The sequence below is a fragment of the Bubalus kerabau genome, chromosome 4 (genome assembly GCF_029407905.1).
Source record: "Bubalus kerabau isolate K-KA32 ecotype Philippines breed swamp buffalo chromosome 4, PCC_UOA_SB_1v2, whole genome shotgun sequence".
In the NCBI taxonomy this organism is placed as follows: domain Eukaryota; kingdom Metazoa; phylum Chordata; class Mammalia; order Artiodactyla; family Bovidae; genus Bubalus; species Bubalus kerabau.
Genome location: NC_073627.1, coordinates 25,447,285 through 25,459,182, shown reverse-complemented (window position 1 = coordinate 25,459,182; position 11,898 = coordinate 25,447,285). Strand labels below are relative to the sequence as shown.

General features: G+C 44.7%; 1 long non-coding RNA gene across 4 annotated transcripts; it reads left to right on the top strand.

Annotated features, from left to right (window-relative positions):
- Window positions 1-87: 87 nt before the first annotated feature.
- Window positions 88-11,898, top strand: LOC129649072 (uncharacterized). 4 transcript variants are annotated; one of them, XR_008712958.1, is made up of 7 exons: window positions 402-789; window positions 3,548-3,691; window positions 4,446-4,717; window positions 5,772-6,269; window positions 6,913-7,150; window positions 7,765-7,821; window positions 10,662-11,891. It is a non-coding gene; the product is annotated as an uncharacterized LOC129649072 (long non-coding RNA). The 4 variants fall into 4 exon arrangements; XR_008712956.1 differs by lacking the exon at window positions 402-789 and adding an exon at window positions 88-389 and having other exon boundaries at window positions 5,772-7,150; window positions 10,662-11,896; XR_008712955.1 differs by having other exon boundaries at window positions 5,772-7,150; window positions 10,662-11,896.

Genomic DNA, 11,898 nt, shown 5'->3' with positions numbered 1-11,898 from the left:
CTCGGGTGGCGGAGGGAGAAAGAAGGGAAGGGAGGCGGTAAGTGAACGGCGGCTCGCAGGGAGGGAGAAAGAGGGAGGGAGGAAGGCGGAGGGATATTCGGCCGGACCTCTCCGCGGCGGCACCGCGCTCCATGTCGATTGGTTGCCGCCGTGGCCACGCGGAATCCCCAATTGGCCAGGCGGTCAGCGTTGAGGGGCCGCCCTGCGCCCATTTGCCCGCTGGTTTCAAGGCCCGGGGTTGGCTGGGCGGGCAGCAGAATGGGACGCGCGGATTGGCCGAGAGGAGGGACATTGGGGTGAGGCCGGCTAGAGCCGGCCACTGATTGGATTGGCCTGCTAAAGGCCTTGAGCTCGGGCCGGCTGGCCGCTGAGAGGAGGATGGACCGAAGGTAAGACTCCGGACCCGCGTGATTGGCTGGGATACTAGACGTTGATAGGATAAGGCACCCGACAAAACTGGGGAGAGGAGTTCGGGGTCGGGGCCGCGGAAAGGCGGGAGTCGACCCAAAGCTTTAGAAGCCTGGCGCGGGGCACGACGGGACGCCCCCGGGAAGAGGCGGAGCCGTGTCCAGGCTGCGGTTGAGAAAGCGGCGTCACTCGGAGGGGCGTGTTGAGGGTTTCGCGGGCTCGAGAGGGGGAGGGGGGACCGTTAAAGCCCTGCACCGCGCCCACAGGAAGCTGCTTTAATGGCTAGGCCTACTTGGTACCAGGCTCTCTGTTGGGAAGGACCTTGAAGACCGTGCGGTTCAACTTGCAATTTGCTGATGTGGAAACTGAAGCCCAGAGAGGGTATGCAACCTGTCCAAGGTTACTCAGCCGATTAGTGGCCTGATTGGGACTGAGTTCGAGCACTCTTCACTGTCCTTATCCTTACAGGCCACTCCAAGGAGGTGAATACTAATGCAGTCCCTTTAGACCTACTTCTAGATTGAGGCCTGTGCTGTTACAAGGTCAAGCTTAACGTGGGTTGGATATTGGGATTCCTCCTAGATCCGCATCCATAGCTATCAGATACTTGAAGGAATAGAAATGTTTCATCCTGCGAAGGTGCTCCTATTGTAAAGTTCTGGTTCCGTGAACCAGAAAGAATGTGTGTACAGGCATAAAGTTCTTAGCCTTTTTTAGTTACAGCCCTGAAAAAAACTAATGAAAACTTTTCCCTAGCAAAATGCACATAAAGGAAAGGTGCGTACAGTTTCTTGACTTCCTTTACATTGGTGTTGAGGCTCTGGGTGAAGAATTTCCTGAATTGTTAACATTTGCATCGTTTTGGCCTAGGGTTAATTGGATGTAGCTAGCTTATAGAGCTCTTTACCATATAACTTGAGCCTGTGGGATAATTTCCCCTACTGTAGCCATATTGGGAAAACCTAAGAGCAACACCGTCCTTGCTGAGAAGTTCCAGCCAAGTTAGGACGTTTCCTGCTAGCCTAGCGGTTAGAATTAAATGCTTTCACTGCCACGGCCTGGGTTCAGTCCCTGGTCGGGAGAACTGGACACTCCACAGGCGGTGTAGGGCAGCCAAAAAAGAATCAGGAAAATTAGCTAGCTACCTTTAACCCTTAAGAATGAAGAAGAGGTCTTTCTCTGCCAGAAATAGCACATTTCTGCAACTGGAAGTATGGGGACACCTCCCTTACCCATCCTGTGACTAGTTAATTTCTGATGATTTAGCAGTCCTAATCTCAGCCTTTTGCTTCATAGCAGTCCTAATCTCAGCCTTTTGCTTCATCAATCAGCTGATGCAGAACTGCCCTGTGTGTGTAACTTTATTAGGAATCAGTGAAGGTTAAGTGAGATGACATCTGTGAAAACCTTTCAATTGTCTTTATGAGGATTACCCATGTTACAAATGATCCACAGTTCTGTTCCGCCTACTTTTTCCTGGCCTTTTACCAGTTTGCCCCTCTGCTCAGCATCAGTCATGATTCATGATACTACCAGTGAGGGCAAACGGATTTTCAGGTAGCTGGAATAAAATGCTAAGAAGATAAATGTTTTGTAGCAAAGTTCCAGTCAAACATAAGACCCTTAACATAACCAGCTGATTTTTTTGTTGAACTAAGATAGGTGCTATGTAGTCCCTGTCAAAAGCACTCAGCACTATCATGCATTCAGCAGATTTACTGAGGCACTTAGCACTCATTTACTGCCTGAGTTCATGAACCACCTCTGCCACTTCTTAGCTTGTGTGATTTACTTTGCTTATATGTAAAATGGGGCTAATAACTACCTGCTTCATAGAGCTTCTGGGAGGTCTTAGTGGGTTGGTAAGTCCTAGGATCACTGCCGGCATAATATATATGTTATATATACATTAGCTATTGTTTATGTAGTGTGTATTTTGTAGTAAGCAAGTGGTTCTTGGTCCTTGGCCTGTTAGGAAAGGCCTATTAATTTAATCAGTTAATCTCATAAATAAATGTAAAGTTGTGAAAGTGAGAGATATCAAAGAATGACCCAGCCAGGAGGCTCAAGGAAAGAAAGTTCACCTGAGAAAGGGAAGAGAGTTACTCAGATGAAGAAGGGAGGAACTCTGTGTGCAAAGACCCTGTAGTGGGAGGGAGCTTGGGGATTATAAGGAACTGCAAGAAGGCCAGTATGCCCAAAACATCGGGAACAGGGGATGGCGATAAAGCTAATGTGCAGAGTAGGGGAAAGACCATCTGAGACCCTTGAATGCCATGCAGATGCTTTTGTCTATATCCTAAGACCAAAGGCAGCTACTCAAAGGTTTAAAAAAGGTTGGTGATTGTAATGTAGAAGAGCAGATGCAAGGAAACCAATTAGGAGGCCATTGTAATAATCCTGATACAAGATGTTACTTGTAAAATGGAGAAGGGTAGAAATAATAGTGGAAATAGAAATGGTACTGAACTTGGAAACTGATTGAAGATTTCTGGGTGGTGATGCCACATGCAGTGTTATGAAGTAGGAGGAATTGGCGGCAGTGCGGTTTAGTAGAATGTGGAGAGGTACACAGGCGCTTCAGGTTGTATCTCTTGAACTCTGAATGGAGTACATGGGTTTTAATAGGCTATTCTCTATAACTTTTTGAATATCAGGAATATTCATGTCCAATAAACAAATTCTGAAATTAAAGAGAGAAACTGGATTTCAGTCTTACTCTTCCACTTCCTGCTGTCTAATTTTGAGCAAGTTACTTAATTCCTTAGGCCTGTGAAATGGGAGACTCTGGCACACCACTGGCTGGACTGAGCATGAATGGGAGCTGTGGAGTGCTTGGTGCAAGTATCTCATTCTGGAATATGTTCACCAGCATATGTTAAACAAGTGAATTGGTGAATGGATGGGATCAGATGGCACTCCAGGCCCAGTCTCCCCACTAACCCATAGAGCTTATATGTGAGGCGACTGGCTGCAAGGGGAGAAGCTGTCAGACTGTGACCTGATGCCTTTTCCTCCTAAGCAAAGCTGGCTGACCTCAGAGGGGCACATGCATCATATCCTTTCAGTCCTTGAGAAGTGACGGTCTAGCTTTGTTAAAGGCACTTTATAACATGTTACACTTCATCCTCTCTTCCAGTGTTCTCCACACTAGCACCCATGTGTACCGTTGGGCTGATCGAGGCAGCTGTATCTCTTCGTCCTTCAGAAATGATCTCTGTCCTAGGCCTGTGCCTGCTTGGCGTTCCCTCCTCGTCTCTCCCAGTCCTCAAGTCACGCACAAGTTTGTGTCTTTGACCATTCATTCCAATACATGAATTTATTAGATGTACCCCGTACCTCCCAGGTTATTTCAGGTGTGACATGGGGATGTGATGTCCATAAGAAACGTGCAAACCAGATGTGGTCGTGGAGCTAAAATATCAGAGGAGGAGGAGAATTTTTTTCTGGCTTATGAGAATACTTAGTAGACAAAGGGTCTTTGAGCTGAACCTTGAAGGATTGGAGAACTTCATGAATAGATTGCAATGAAGCCTTCTCTAAGATAGTGCACATTTATATCTTCCCTTATTAACTGTCATCTTGGAAATGCTTATTTGATGCCTCTGTGTCTCAGTTTTCTCATCTGTAAAATGGGGATAATAGTTTTAGCCAGGGTTGGCTTATGGGTGTGAGACCTGTACAGCCACATGTGTGCCTAGAAATGTTGGCCCCTCACTATGGTTTAATGCTCCGCTGTCACCATGTTGAAATTCTTAATAATTTTTTAACGAGGGACCCTGCAGACTGTGTCCTGATCTTGCTTTATAGGATTACTGCAAAGTCCTAAGAAATTTAATACTTGTGAATTTCTTAGAACAGTGAGGGCCCAGCATATGATGAGGTTTCAGTAAGCGCTAGCTGTTACTGTTACTATTATCCTCTGAACTCTTGTAACGATATAGCTCACAGTGTACCTTATAATTTTTTAGCATATAAATAACCAACAGAGGGCTTCCCTGGTGGTCCAGTGGCTAAGAATCTGCCTTGCAATGCAGGGGACACTGGTTTGATCCCTGGTTCAGGAGGATCCCACATGCTGAGGGGCAGCTAAGCCCGTGTGCCGCAACTACCAAGCCTAGGCTCTGGAGCGCTCCAGCCACAACTGCTGAAGCCCATGTGCATAGAACTCGTGCTTCTCAACAGACAACAAGAGAAGCCGTCGCATCAAGAAACTTGCACGCTGCAACTGGAGAGTAGCTGCCCGCTCACCACAACTTGAGAAAAGCCTGTGCATGCCAGTGAAGACCTAGCACAGCCGTAAATAAAAGTAAATATTTTTAAAAGTAAATAATCAGCAGGGATTTTGGGGGGCAGGCGGGGGTGGGGCGGAATCTTCCCTGATCTGGGATCAAACCTGTGCCCTCTGCAGCAGAACTGTGGAGTCTTCACTACTGGACCACCAGGGGACTCCAACCACCAGCAGATGTTTTCCAGTGCCTGTTCTATAACGGTACTGGATGGGTCACAGAGATGAATAGGACAGTATTTCCTCCACTAGTTGATGGAATAAGGCATGTATGTTAAGCATACCTAGTTAGTAATAAGTAATGTGTCATACGATGAATATAGAAATTTTTTAAAATAGATTTTTGGGTTCCACCTTCAGAGAACCTTATTAGTAGCTCTGGTATGGGACTTAAGAATCAGTTCCCCAAGTGATATTTTTTGGGGGCAGCATGAGGGGAACTGTGTTGGGTCGTCCTTGTGGCATGCAGGCTTTTCTGTAATTGTGACATTTGGGGGCTTTTCTCTAGATAACGTCATGCAGGCTTATCACCCTCAGCATGTGGATCTTGGTTCCCCACTCAAGATCAAACCTATGTCCCCTCCCTACATTAGAAGCTGGATTCTTAACCATTGGACCATCAGGGAAGACCCTTCCCAGATGCTTTTAATGAACAGTCAAGTTTTGAACCATGGGCATTAATGCCAAGGAGGAGATGGTGGAGTAGAGGCAAAAAGCTTGGCATTGGAGTTGGTCAGACTGGGGTTCACCTTCTACCATCTACTAGTTTTGTTACTTTGCATAGTTACTTAGCTTTTCAGTTTCCTCATTTGTATACATTAAAAACATTACTTTAACGATGAAGTTTTAGGGACTTCCTTGGTGGTCCAGTGGCTAAGACTCTGAGCACTGGGAGTTCAGTCTAGTGCAGGGAGCTATTAATAGATTCCACAAGTTCACATGCGGAAACTAAAGATCCTGCATGCCCAGTGCAGCCAAATAAATATTTTTAAAGAAATAAGTGAAGATTAAATTTTAAAATGGTTGAAAAATCTGAGCACATAGTGGACACTTAATTATGTGCTTTTTCCTCTAGAAGTGGGGCGATGGTATCCCAGGAAGAAGCAGTCACAGAGGACTTCCTGGAGGAGAGGATAATCCACCTCCATAAAAGCAGTATGGTTTTGATGGGGAGAAAGTGTGATTACACACTTTAGTAATAGCCAAGATATTAGGTGAATATTAGAGGAATGCTAAGTCACAAAATAATTGATGGGATTTACTGACTGATTAAACAGGAGAGAGAATGCAAGGTGAATCCTCAGTCTTCAGCCTTAAGTATTTTTGAGAGTAGTCACTTTAAAAACAATATCCTATATGTGAGCCAAGTTGGTGCAGGGAGGTGGGGTAGAGGATGGGGGAGGGGTCATGTATCCAGTTTCAGAAACATTTAGTCTTTAAGGTCATAAGGGGACAACCAAGGGAAACTACATTCTCTCTCTTTCTTTCTGTCTCTGTCTCTCGCGCGCGCGCGCGCACACACACCTGAGCCCGTGGTATTGGAAGCGCAAAGTCCGAACCTCTGGGCCACCAGGTAATTCCCAGAGACTGTATATTCTTGATCTGGGAGAAAGGCTGAAGCTTAGGAAATAAGTTAGAAATCAATAGTTCAGAAACAATCATCGAGCTCCCAAGAATAAATTATGCCTTGGAGGACATAGGAAACAAAAGCAATAAAGAGATTTGGGGACTGGAAATGGTGTTAAAAACTAGTGGGCACTAAATGTGAGAGGGAGAAGAGAAGGAACAGCAGAAGTAGAAAAAGAAATGGGGAGGGGAGTGTCCATAGCTGTGGTGGTCTGAATGTCTTCTCTAAAGGATGTCCAGATGCTATCCCTGGAGCCCAAGAAAATGTTACTTTACCTGGTAGGAGGTACTTTGCAGCTGTGGTTAATTGTGGGAACTGGATTGTCTCAGTGGACCCACTGTAATCACAATCCTTAGAAGAAGGAGATAGGAGGATGAGTGTCAGAAAAGGAGAGGTGATGGCAGAGGTGAAGGCCTGAGTGATGTGGGGCTGTGAGCCAGGGAATGTCAGCAGCCTCTGAAAGCTGGAGGAGGCAAGGAACAGATTCTCCCTAGAGCTTCCCAAAAGAAAACAGTTCTTTTTTTAAAAGTCTTTATTGAATGTGTTACAGTATTGCTTTTGTTTTACCTTTTGGCTTTTTGACTGCCAGGGTTGAGGGATCTGAGCTCCCCCACCCGCCGCACTGGCAGGTGAAATGTTAATCACTCGAGCACCAGCAGCCCCAGGAACACAAATCTGCTGACTCACTGGACCTTCTTTCAGCACTGGAAGAGAATGAATTTGTGTTGCTGTAAGCCACTAAGTCTGTAATTTGTTACAGCAGTGATAGGAAACTACAGGGGTTAACGGAAAACAACCTGAATTCCCAGCAGTGACGAAGTGGTTAAGTAAGTTACAGTACATTACTGTGGTGGACTGTTGTAGTTAGCCATTAAAAAGTATGCCGTTAAAGATCATCTAACAATATGGGCAGTGTTCATCATAGATTGCTGAGTACAGAAAGCAAGTAAAAATATTGTAGCTATTTATGTGAAAAATTCATCAAGAGGTACACTTAAGAGTTACACATTTTTTGCACTGAACGTAGGCATGGTATACCTCAATAAAAAAGTTTTGCAGATATTATATAGATGTCCTGTTTTGTTCCAAAAAGAGAAGTGTATTAAACCTGTATTAAACCACTGTATCTGAATAGGAAAAAGACTGAGACTGTATAAACCATATGTTAATAATGGCTACCTCTGGGTGGCAGATTACAGATGATTTTTATATTTTTTATTTCTGTGAATTCCAGTTTTTCTTCAGTGAACAGGTATTACTTTTGTGATCAAAAATTAGTTTTTAAAAATCAAGGAAAATGGGTAGGGGGAAAGTCTGAAGAAAGATTTGTATGCTCAAGGGCAAGGGCCCTGGAACGCCTGGCACAACCAGGCCACTATCAACAATTTTCTGCAAAATAGGTGATTTAAAAAAAAAATTGTATCCCCTCCACCCCCAACAGAAAGGAATTCAATCCTGGGGACAAAGAAGGAAGAAGAACAAAGGCAAGAATATAGAGGTAAAAGCTTCCTGGATCCTGAGCTGGGGCCTCTGAGAGATGGGGGAAGTAGAGCAGACTGTCTTCAGGAAGTAGAGCCTAGCCCCTGCCCTCTCCTGTGTTGACCAGAGAGCGAGCCTGGAGACAGACCACACACCCTCAGCTGCTTTCTTCTTTCATTTTCAGTCCTCCATTATTTCCTTCCTGTTTTTTTTTATAATTGTATTTCTGTATGGCTGTGCTGGGACTTTCTCTAGTTGCAGTGAGCAGAGGCTACTCCTCATTGCGGTGCACGGGCTTCTCATTGTGGTAGCTTCTCTTGTTGCAGAGTATGGGCTCTGGGTGCATGGGTTTCAGTAGTTGCGGTTCCCAGGCTCTAGAGCACGGGCTCAATAGTTGTGGTGCACAGGCTTAGTTGCCCGGCAGTGGGATCTTCCCAGGCCAGGGGTCTCCTGCATTGGCAGGCAGTTCTTTACCACTGAGCCACTAAGGGAGACTCCTTTGTTCTTTTCCTAGTTATCAAAATAATACATGCTTCTCATTGGAGAAATTTGAAAAGGCATGAAAAGTTAAGCAGAAATCACCTGTAATCCCAAATTATAATACCAGTGAAATATTGGCGTATTTCTCAACATAGTTCAATTTTAAATGAAAATCAAAATATTACTATGTAACATTTTTGTAAACCCTGCTCCTCCCCCCAAAAAAGTACTTTTAAGAATTTTTAATTGCTTGATATCATTGTCAGATTGTGTTAAAAAGTAGTATATGAACTAAACATATTTGAACTGACTCCAGTTGGGTTTTCATGCTTGGAATGCAGATGGAGAGGTAAGTAAAGGCTTTTAACGTTGACTTAAGCTTTTTAAAAATGTACCAATAAAATAAGGTAAAAATTGAAAATCACTGAGTATGCCCAATGGATCACAAACCCTGAGGCTCACTGAGGCTGCTCCTCCTGGCCAGGTGTTACAGGGAATCCTGTGTTCTGGGCCAGCACCTTCTAATGTTCTGTTCTTTTTTTTTTATTTGGTTGAGTACATACTCAATTTTGATTATATGCTTCGTTGTTTTAAGAAAAGGCGAGCTGTCTTGTGTGTCTCCTTTATTCTTACAGGTTTCTGATACCAGATGTGTGGGAGTCTCCCCCCCCCCTCCCCCCCAGCAATTCTCTGACAGTGAGGGTTAATTTAACTCAGTTCTGACGCTGTCTACCTGGAGATAGAGTCAGCTCCCTCAGGTTAAGGGTGCGCTACTTCCCAGGTGGCACAGTGATAAAGAATCTGCCTGCCACTACAGGAGACGCAGGAGACATGGGTTCAATTGCCTGGTCAGGAAAATCCCCTGGAGTAGGAATGGCAATCTACTCCAGTATTCATGGGCAGAGTGGGAAATTCTGTGGACAGAGGAGCCTGGCGGGCTACAGTCCATGGGGTCACAAAGAGTCAGACATGACTGAGCACAACACAGCAACTCACGAGATCACCTCCCACTTCAAATGTTGATCATAAGTAGTAGGCCCCCAGGTTACCCACAACTTCTGACTTGGCTACAAATCTGAGACTTCCATGACCCCTCCTTGGGATCTCTAAATTTGCTAGAGAGACTCACAGAACTCAGGGCAACACTTAAATTTACCAGTGCATTAAAGGATATGATAAAGGATACAGATGGGGCTTCCCTGGTGGCTCACAGGTTCAATCCCTGATCCTGGAAGATCCGACATGCCGCAGAAGACCCTACATCCTACATCCCACCTAAGCCCCTGCACCACAACTGTTGAGCCTGTGATCTACAGTGTGGGAACTGCAACTTGGTTGCAAACCTGTGGTCTGCAACAAGAGAAGCCGCCTAAATGAGAAGCCCTGGCAACCACACCTAGAGTAGCCCCCACTCTCTGCAAACTAGAGAAAAGCCCATGCAACAACAAAGACCCAGCACAGCCAAAACTAAATAAAATTATTTTTTAAGGAACTTCCCTGGTGGTCCAGTGGCTAAGACTCCATGCTTCCAATGCAGGGCCCAGGTTCTACCCTGCATTAGGGAACTAGATCCACATGCCGCAGCTGAAGGTAGTACATGCCACAACTAAGACCCAGTGCAGTGAAATAATAAAAAAAAATTTTTTTTTAAGGATACAGATTAAGAGATCGATATATAGGGGGAGGTCTGGGAGGGTCTGAACACGGGAGCTGTTGTTAGGGTGTATTCACTTCTCTGGAAGCTCCCAAACCCCTTACTATTAGGATTTTTATAGGGGCTTCCTCATGTAGACTGCGCTTCCCTGATAGCTCCGTTGGTAAAGAGTCCACCTGCAATCCAGGAGACCCTGATTCAATTCCTGGGTCAGGAAGATCCGCTGGAGAAGGGATAGGCTACCCACTCCAGTATTCTAGCCTGGAGAGTTCCATGGACAGTATAGTCCATGGAATCACAAAGAGTCGTACACAGCTGAGCAACTTTCACGTAGACATGATCAACTGTTAATTCCATTTCGATACCCTCTCCCGTATTTAGAGAAGTTGAAGGTAAGAGGCAGGGCTGAAAATTCCGAGCTTCTAATTATGTTTTGGTCTTGTGACCAGTCACCATCCAGGAGCCCATACAGAACAAAAAATGTTCCCAATGTAAGCGCTTCAGATTTATAAGGGTTTTCAGGATCCCTGTGTCAGGGGTGGAGTATAGTATCTTTTGTCCTCTATTAGACTATAACTAAAGGTTTATCAGCCTTGGAGCCATTAATATTTTGGACCAAATAATTCTCTGTTGTGGGAGGCTGTCTTGTGCACTGCAGGGTCTTTCAGCTAACTTACAGTATTGCGTCCCCCGTCCCTGTCCCTGACCATCGGATGTCTCTCCAGGGCTTCCCCGGTGACTCAGTGGTAAAGAATCCACCTGTCAGTACAGGGGACATGGGTTTGATCCTGGTCCTGGAGGATCCCACATGCCACGGGACGGACAACTGGGTGCATGAGCCACAGTTACTGAGCCAACACTGTAGAGCCCATGAGCAGCAACTACTGAACCCCAGTTCCACAACAAGAGAAAACCACAATAATGAGAAGCCCAAGCACCGCAACTGGAGAAGACACAGCAACGAAGACTCAGCACAACCATAAATAAATAAAATCTTGAAATGTCTGCAGACCTTGCTAATTGTCCCCTGGTAGCAAAAATTGCTCTCCTACCCCTGCAGTTATGAACCACTGCTCCTTGACATCTAATAAATGCCTGTATTCCATATAGTTAAGTTTATTGTCCAAACAGTATCATTGCCTCATGAGAGTAATAGCTAATCTTTATAAAGCCTTTGCTCTTTGTAGTATTCTAAGATCTTTACATGTATTAACTCATTTTATCTTCAGAACAACCCTGTGAAGTAGGAACTGTTATTCCCTTTTTACAGTCAAGAAAGCAAGGCTCAAAAGTAGTTTGGTTAATTGCTCAAGGTCACCCACCTGCAAAGTAACATCTGGGATTTGCCTACCCAGGCAGTGCAGCTGCAGATTCTGGACTCAAACCATTTTGCTATCTACTGCTTTTAAATACAAAAGAAACTAACTTAAAAAAAAGCCAAGCGTTCTGCCTGCAGAATTTGCATAGGCGAACACAAGCTAAAAATAAAATTCCTATTTTGCCTTTTTCACTAAACATAGCAAAGCATTTTGCCATGTTGCTAAAATCTGATAAATTATTTGAATGGCTGCATCATATTCTGTCAGGAAGATAGACAATAACGTGACCAGTCCTTTCTCATTGGGCATTGTGGTCTTTGCTGATACTTCATTTGAAACATTAAAGTCAATTTTTAAAGTATAACTTGCAAGCAATAAAGTGCATCCATTTTAATGGTACAGCTTGAAAAGTTTTGACAAATGTTGCAACCAGCACAAGATACAGGACATTTTCATCACCTTTGTTCCTCTGTAGTGGTGTGATGAAGCTGACTGGTACCCTAGTACCAGCTCAGGAGAACCAATTTTATGTACATCTCTTCTCAGGTCTACATTTAGTGATATCACATAAGTAGCTCAAAAGTGGCCATGGTGGGAATATTTATACCACAGAAATTGGTACAGTGCCACAAATCAGGGCTTA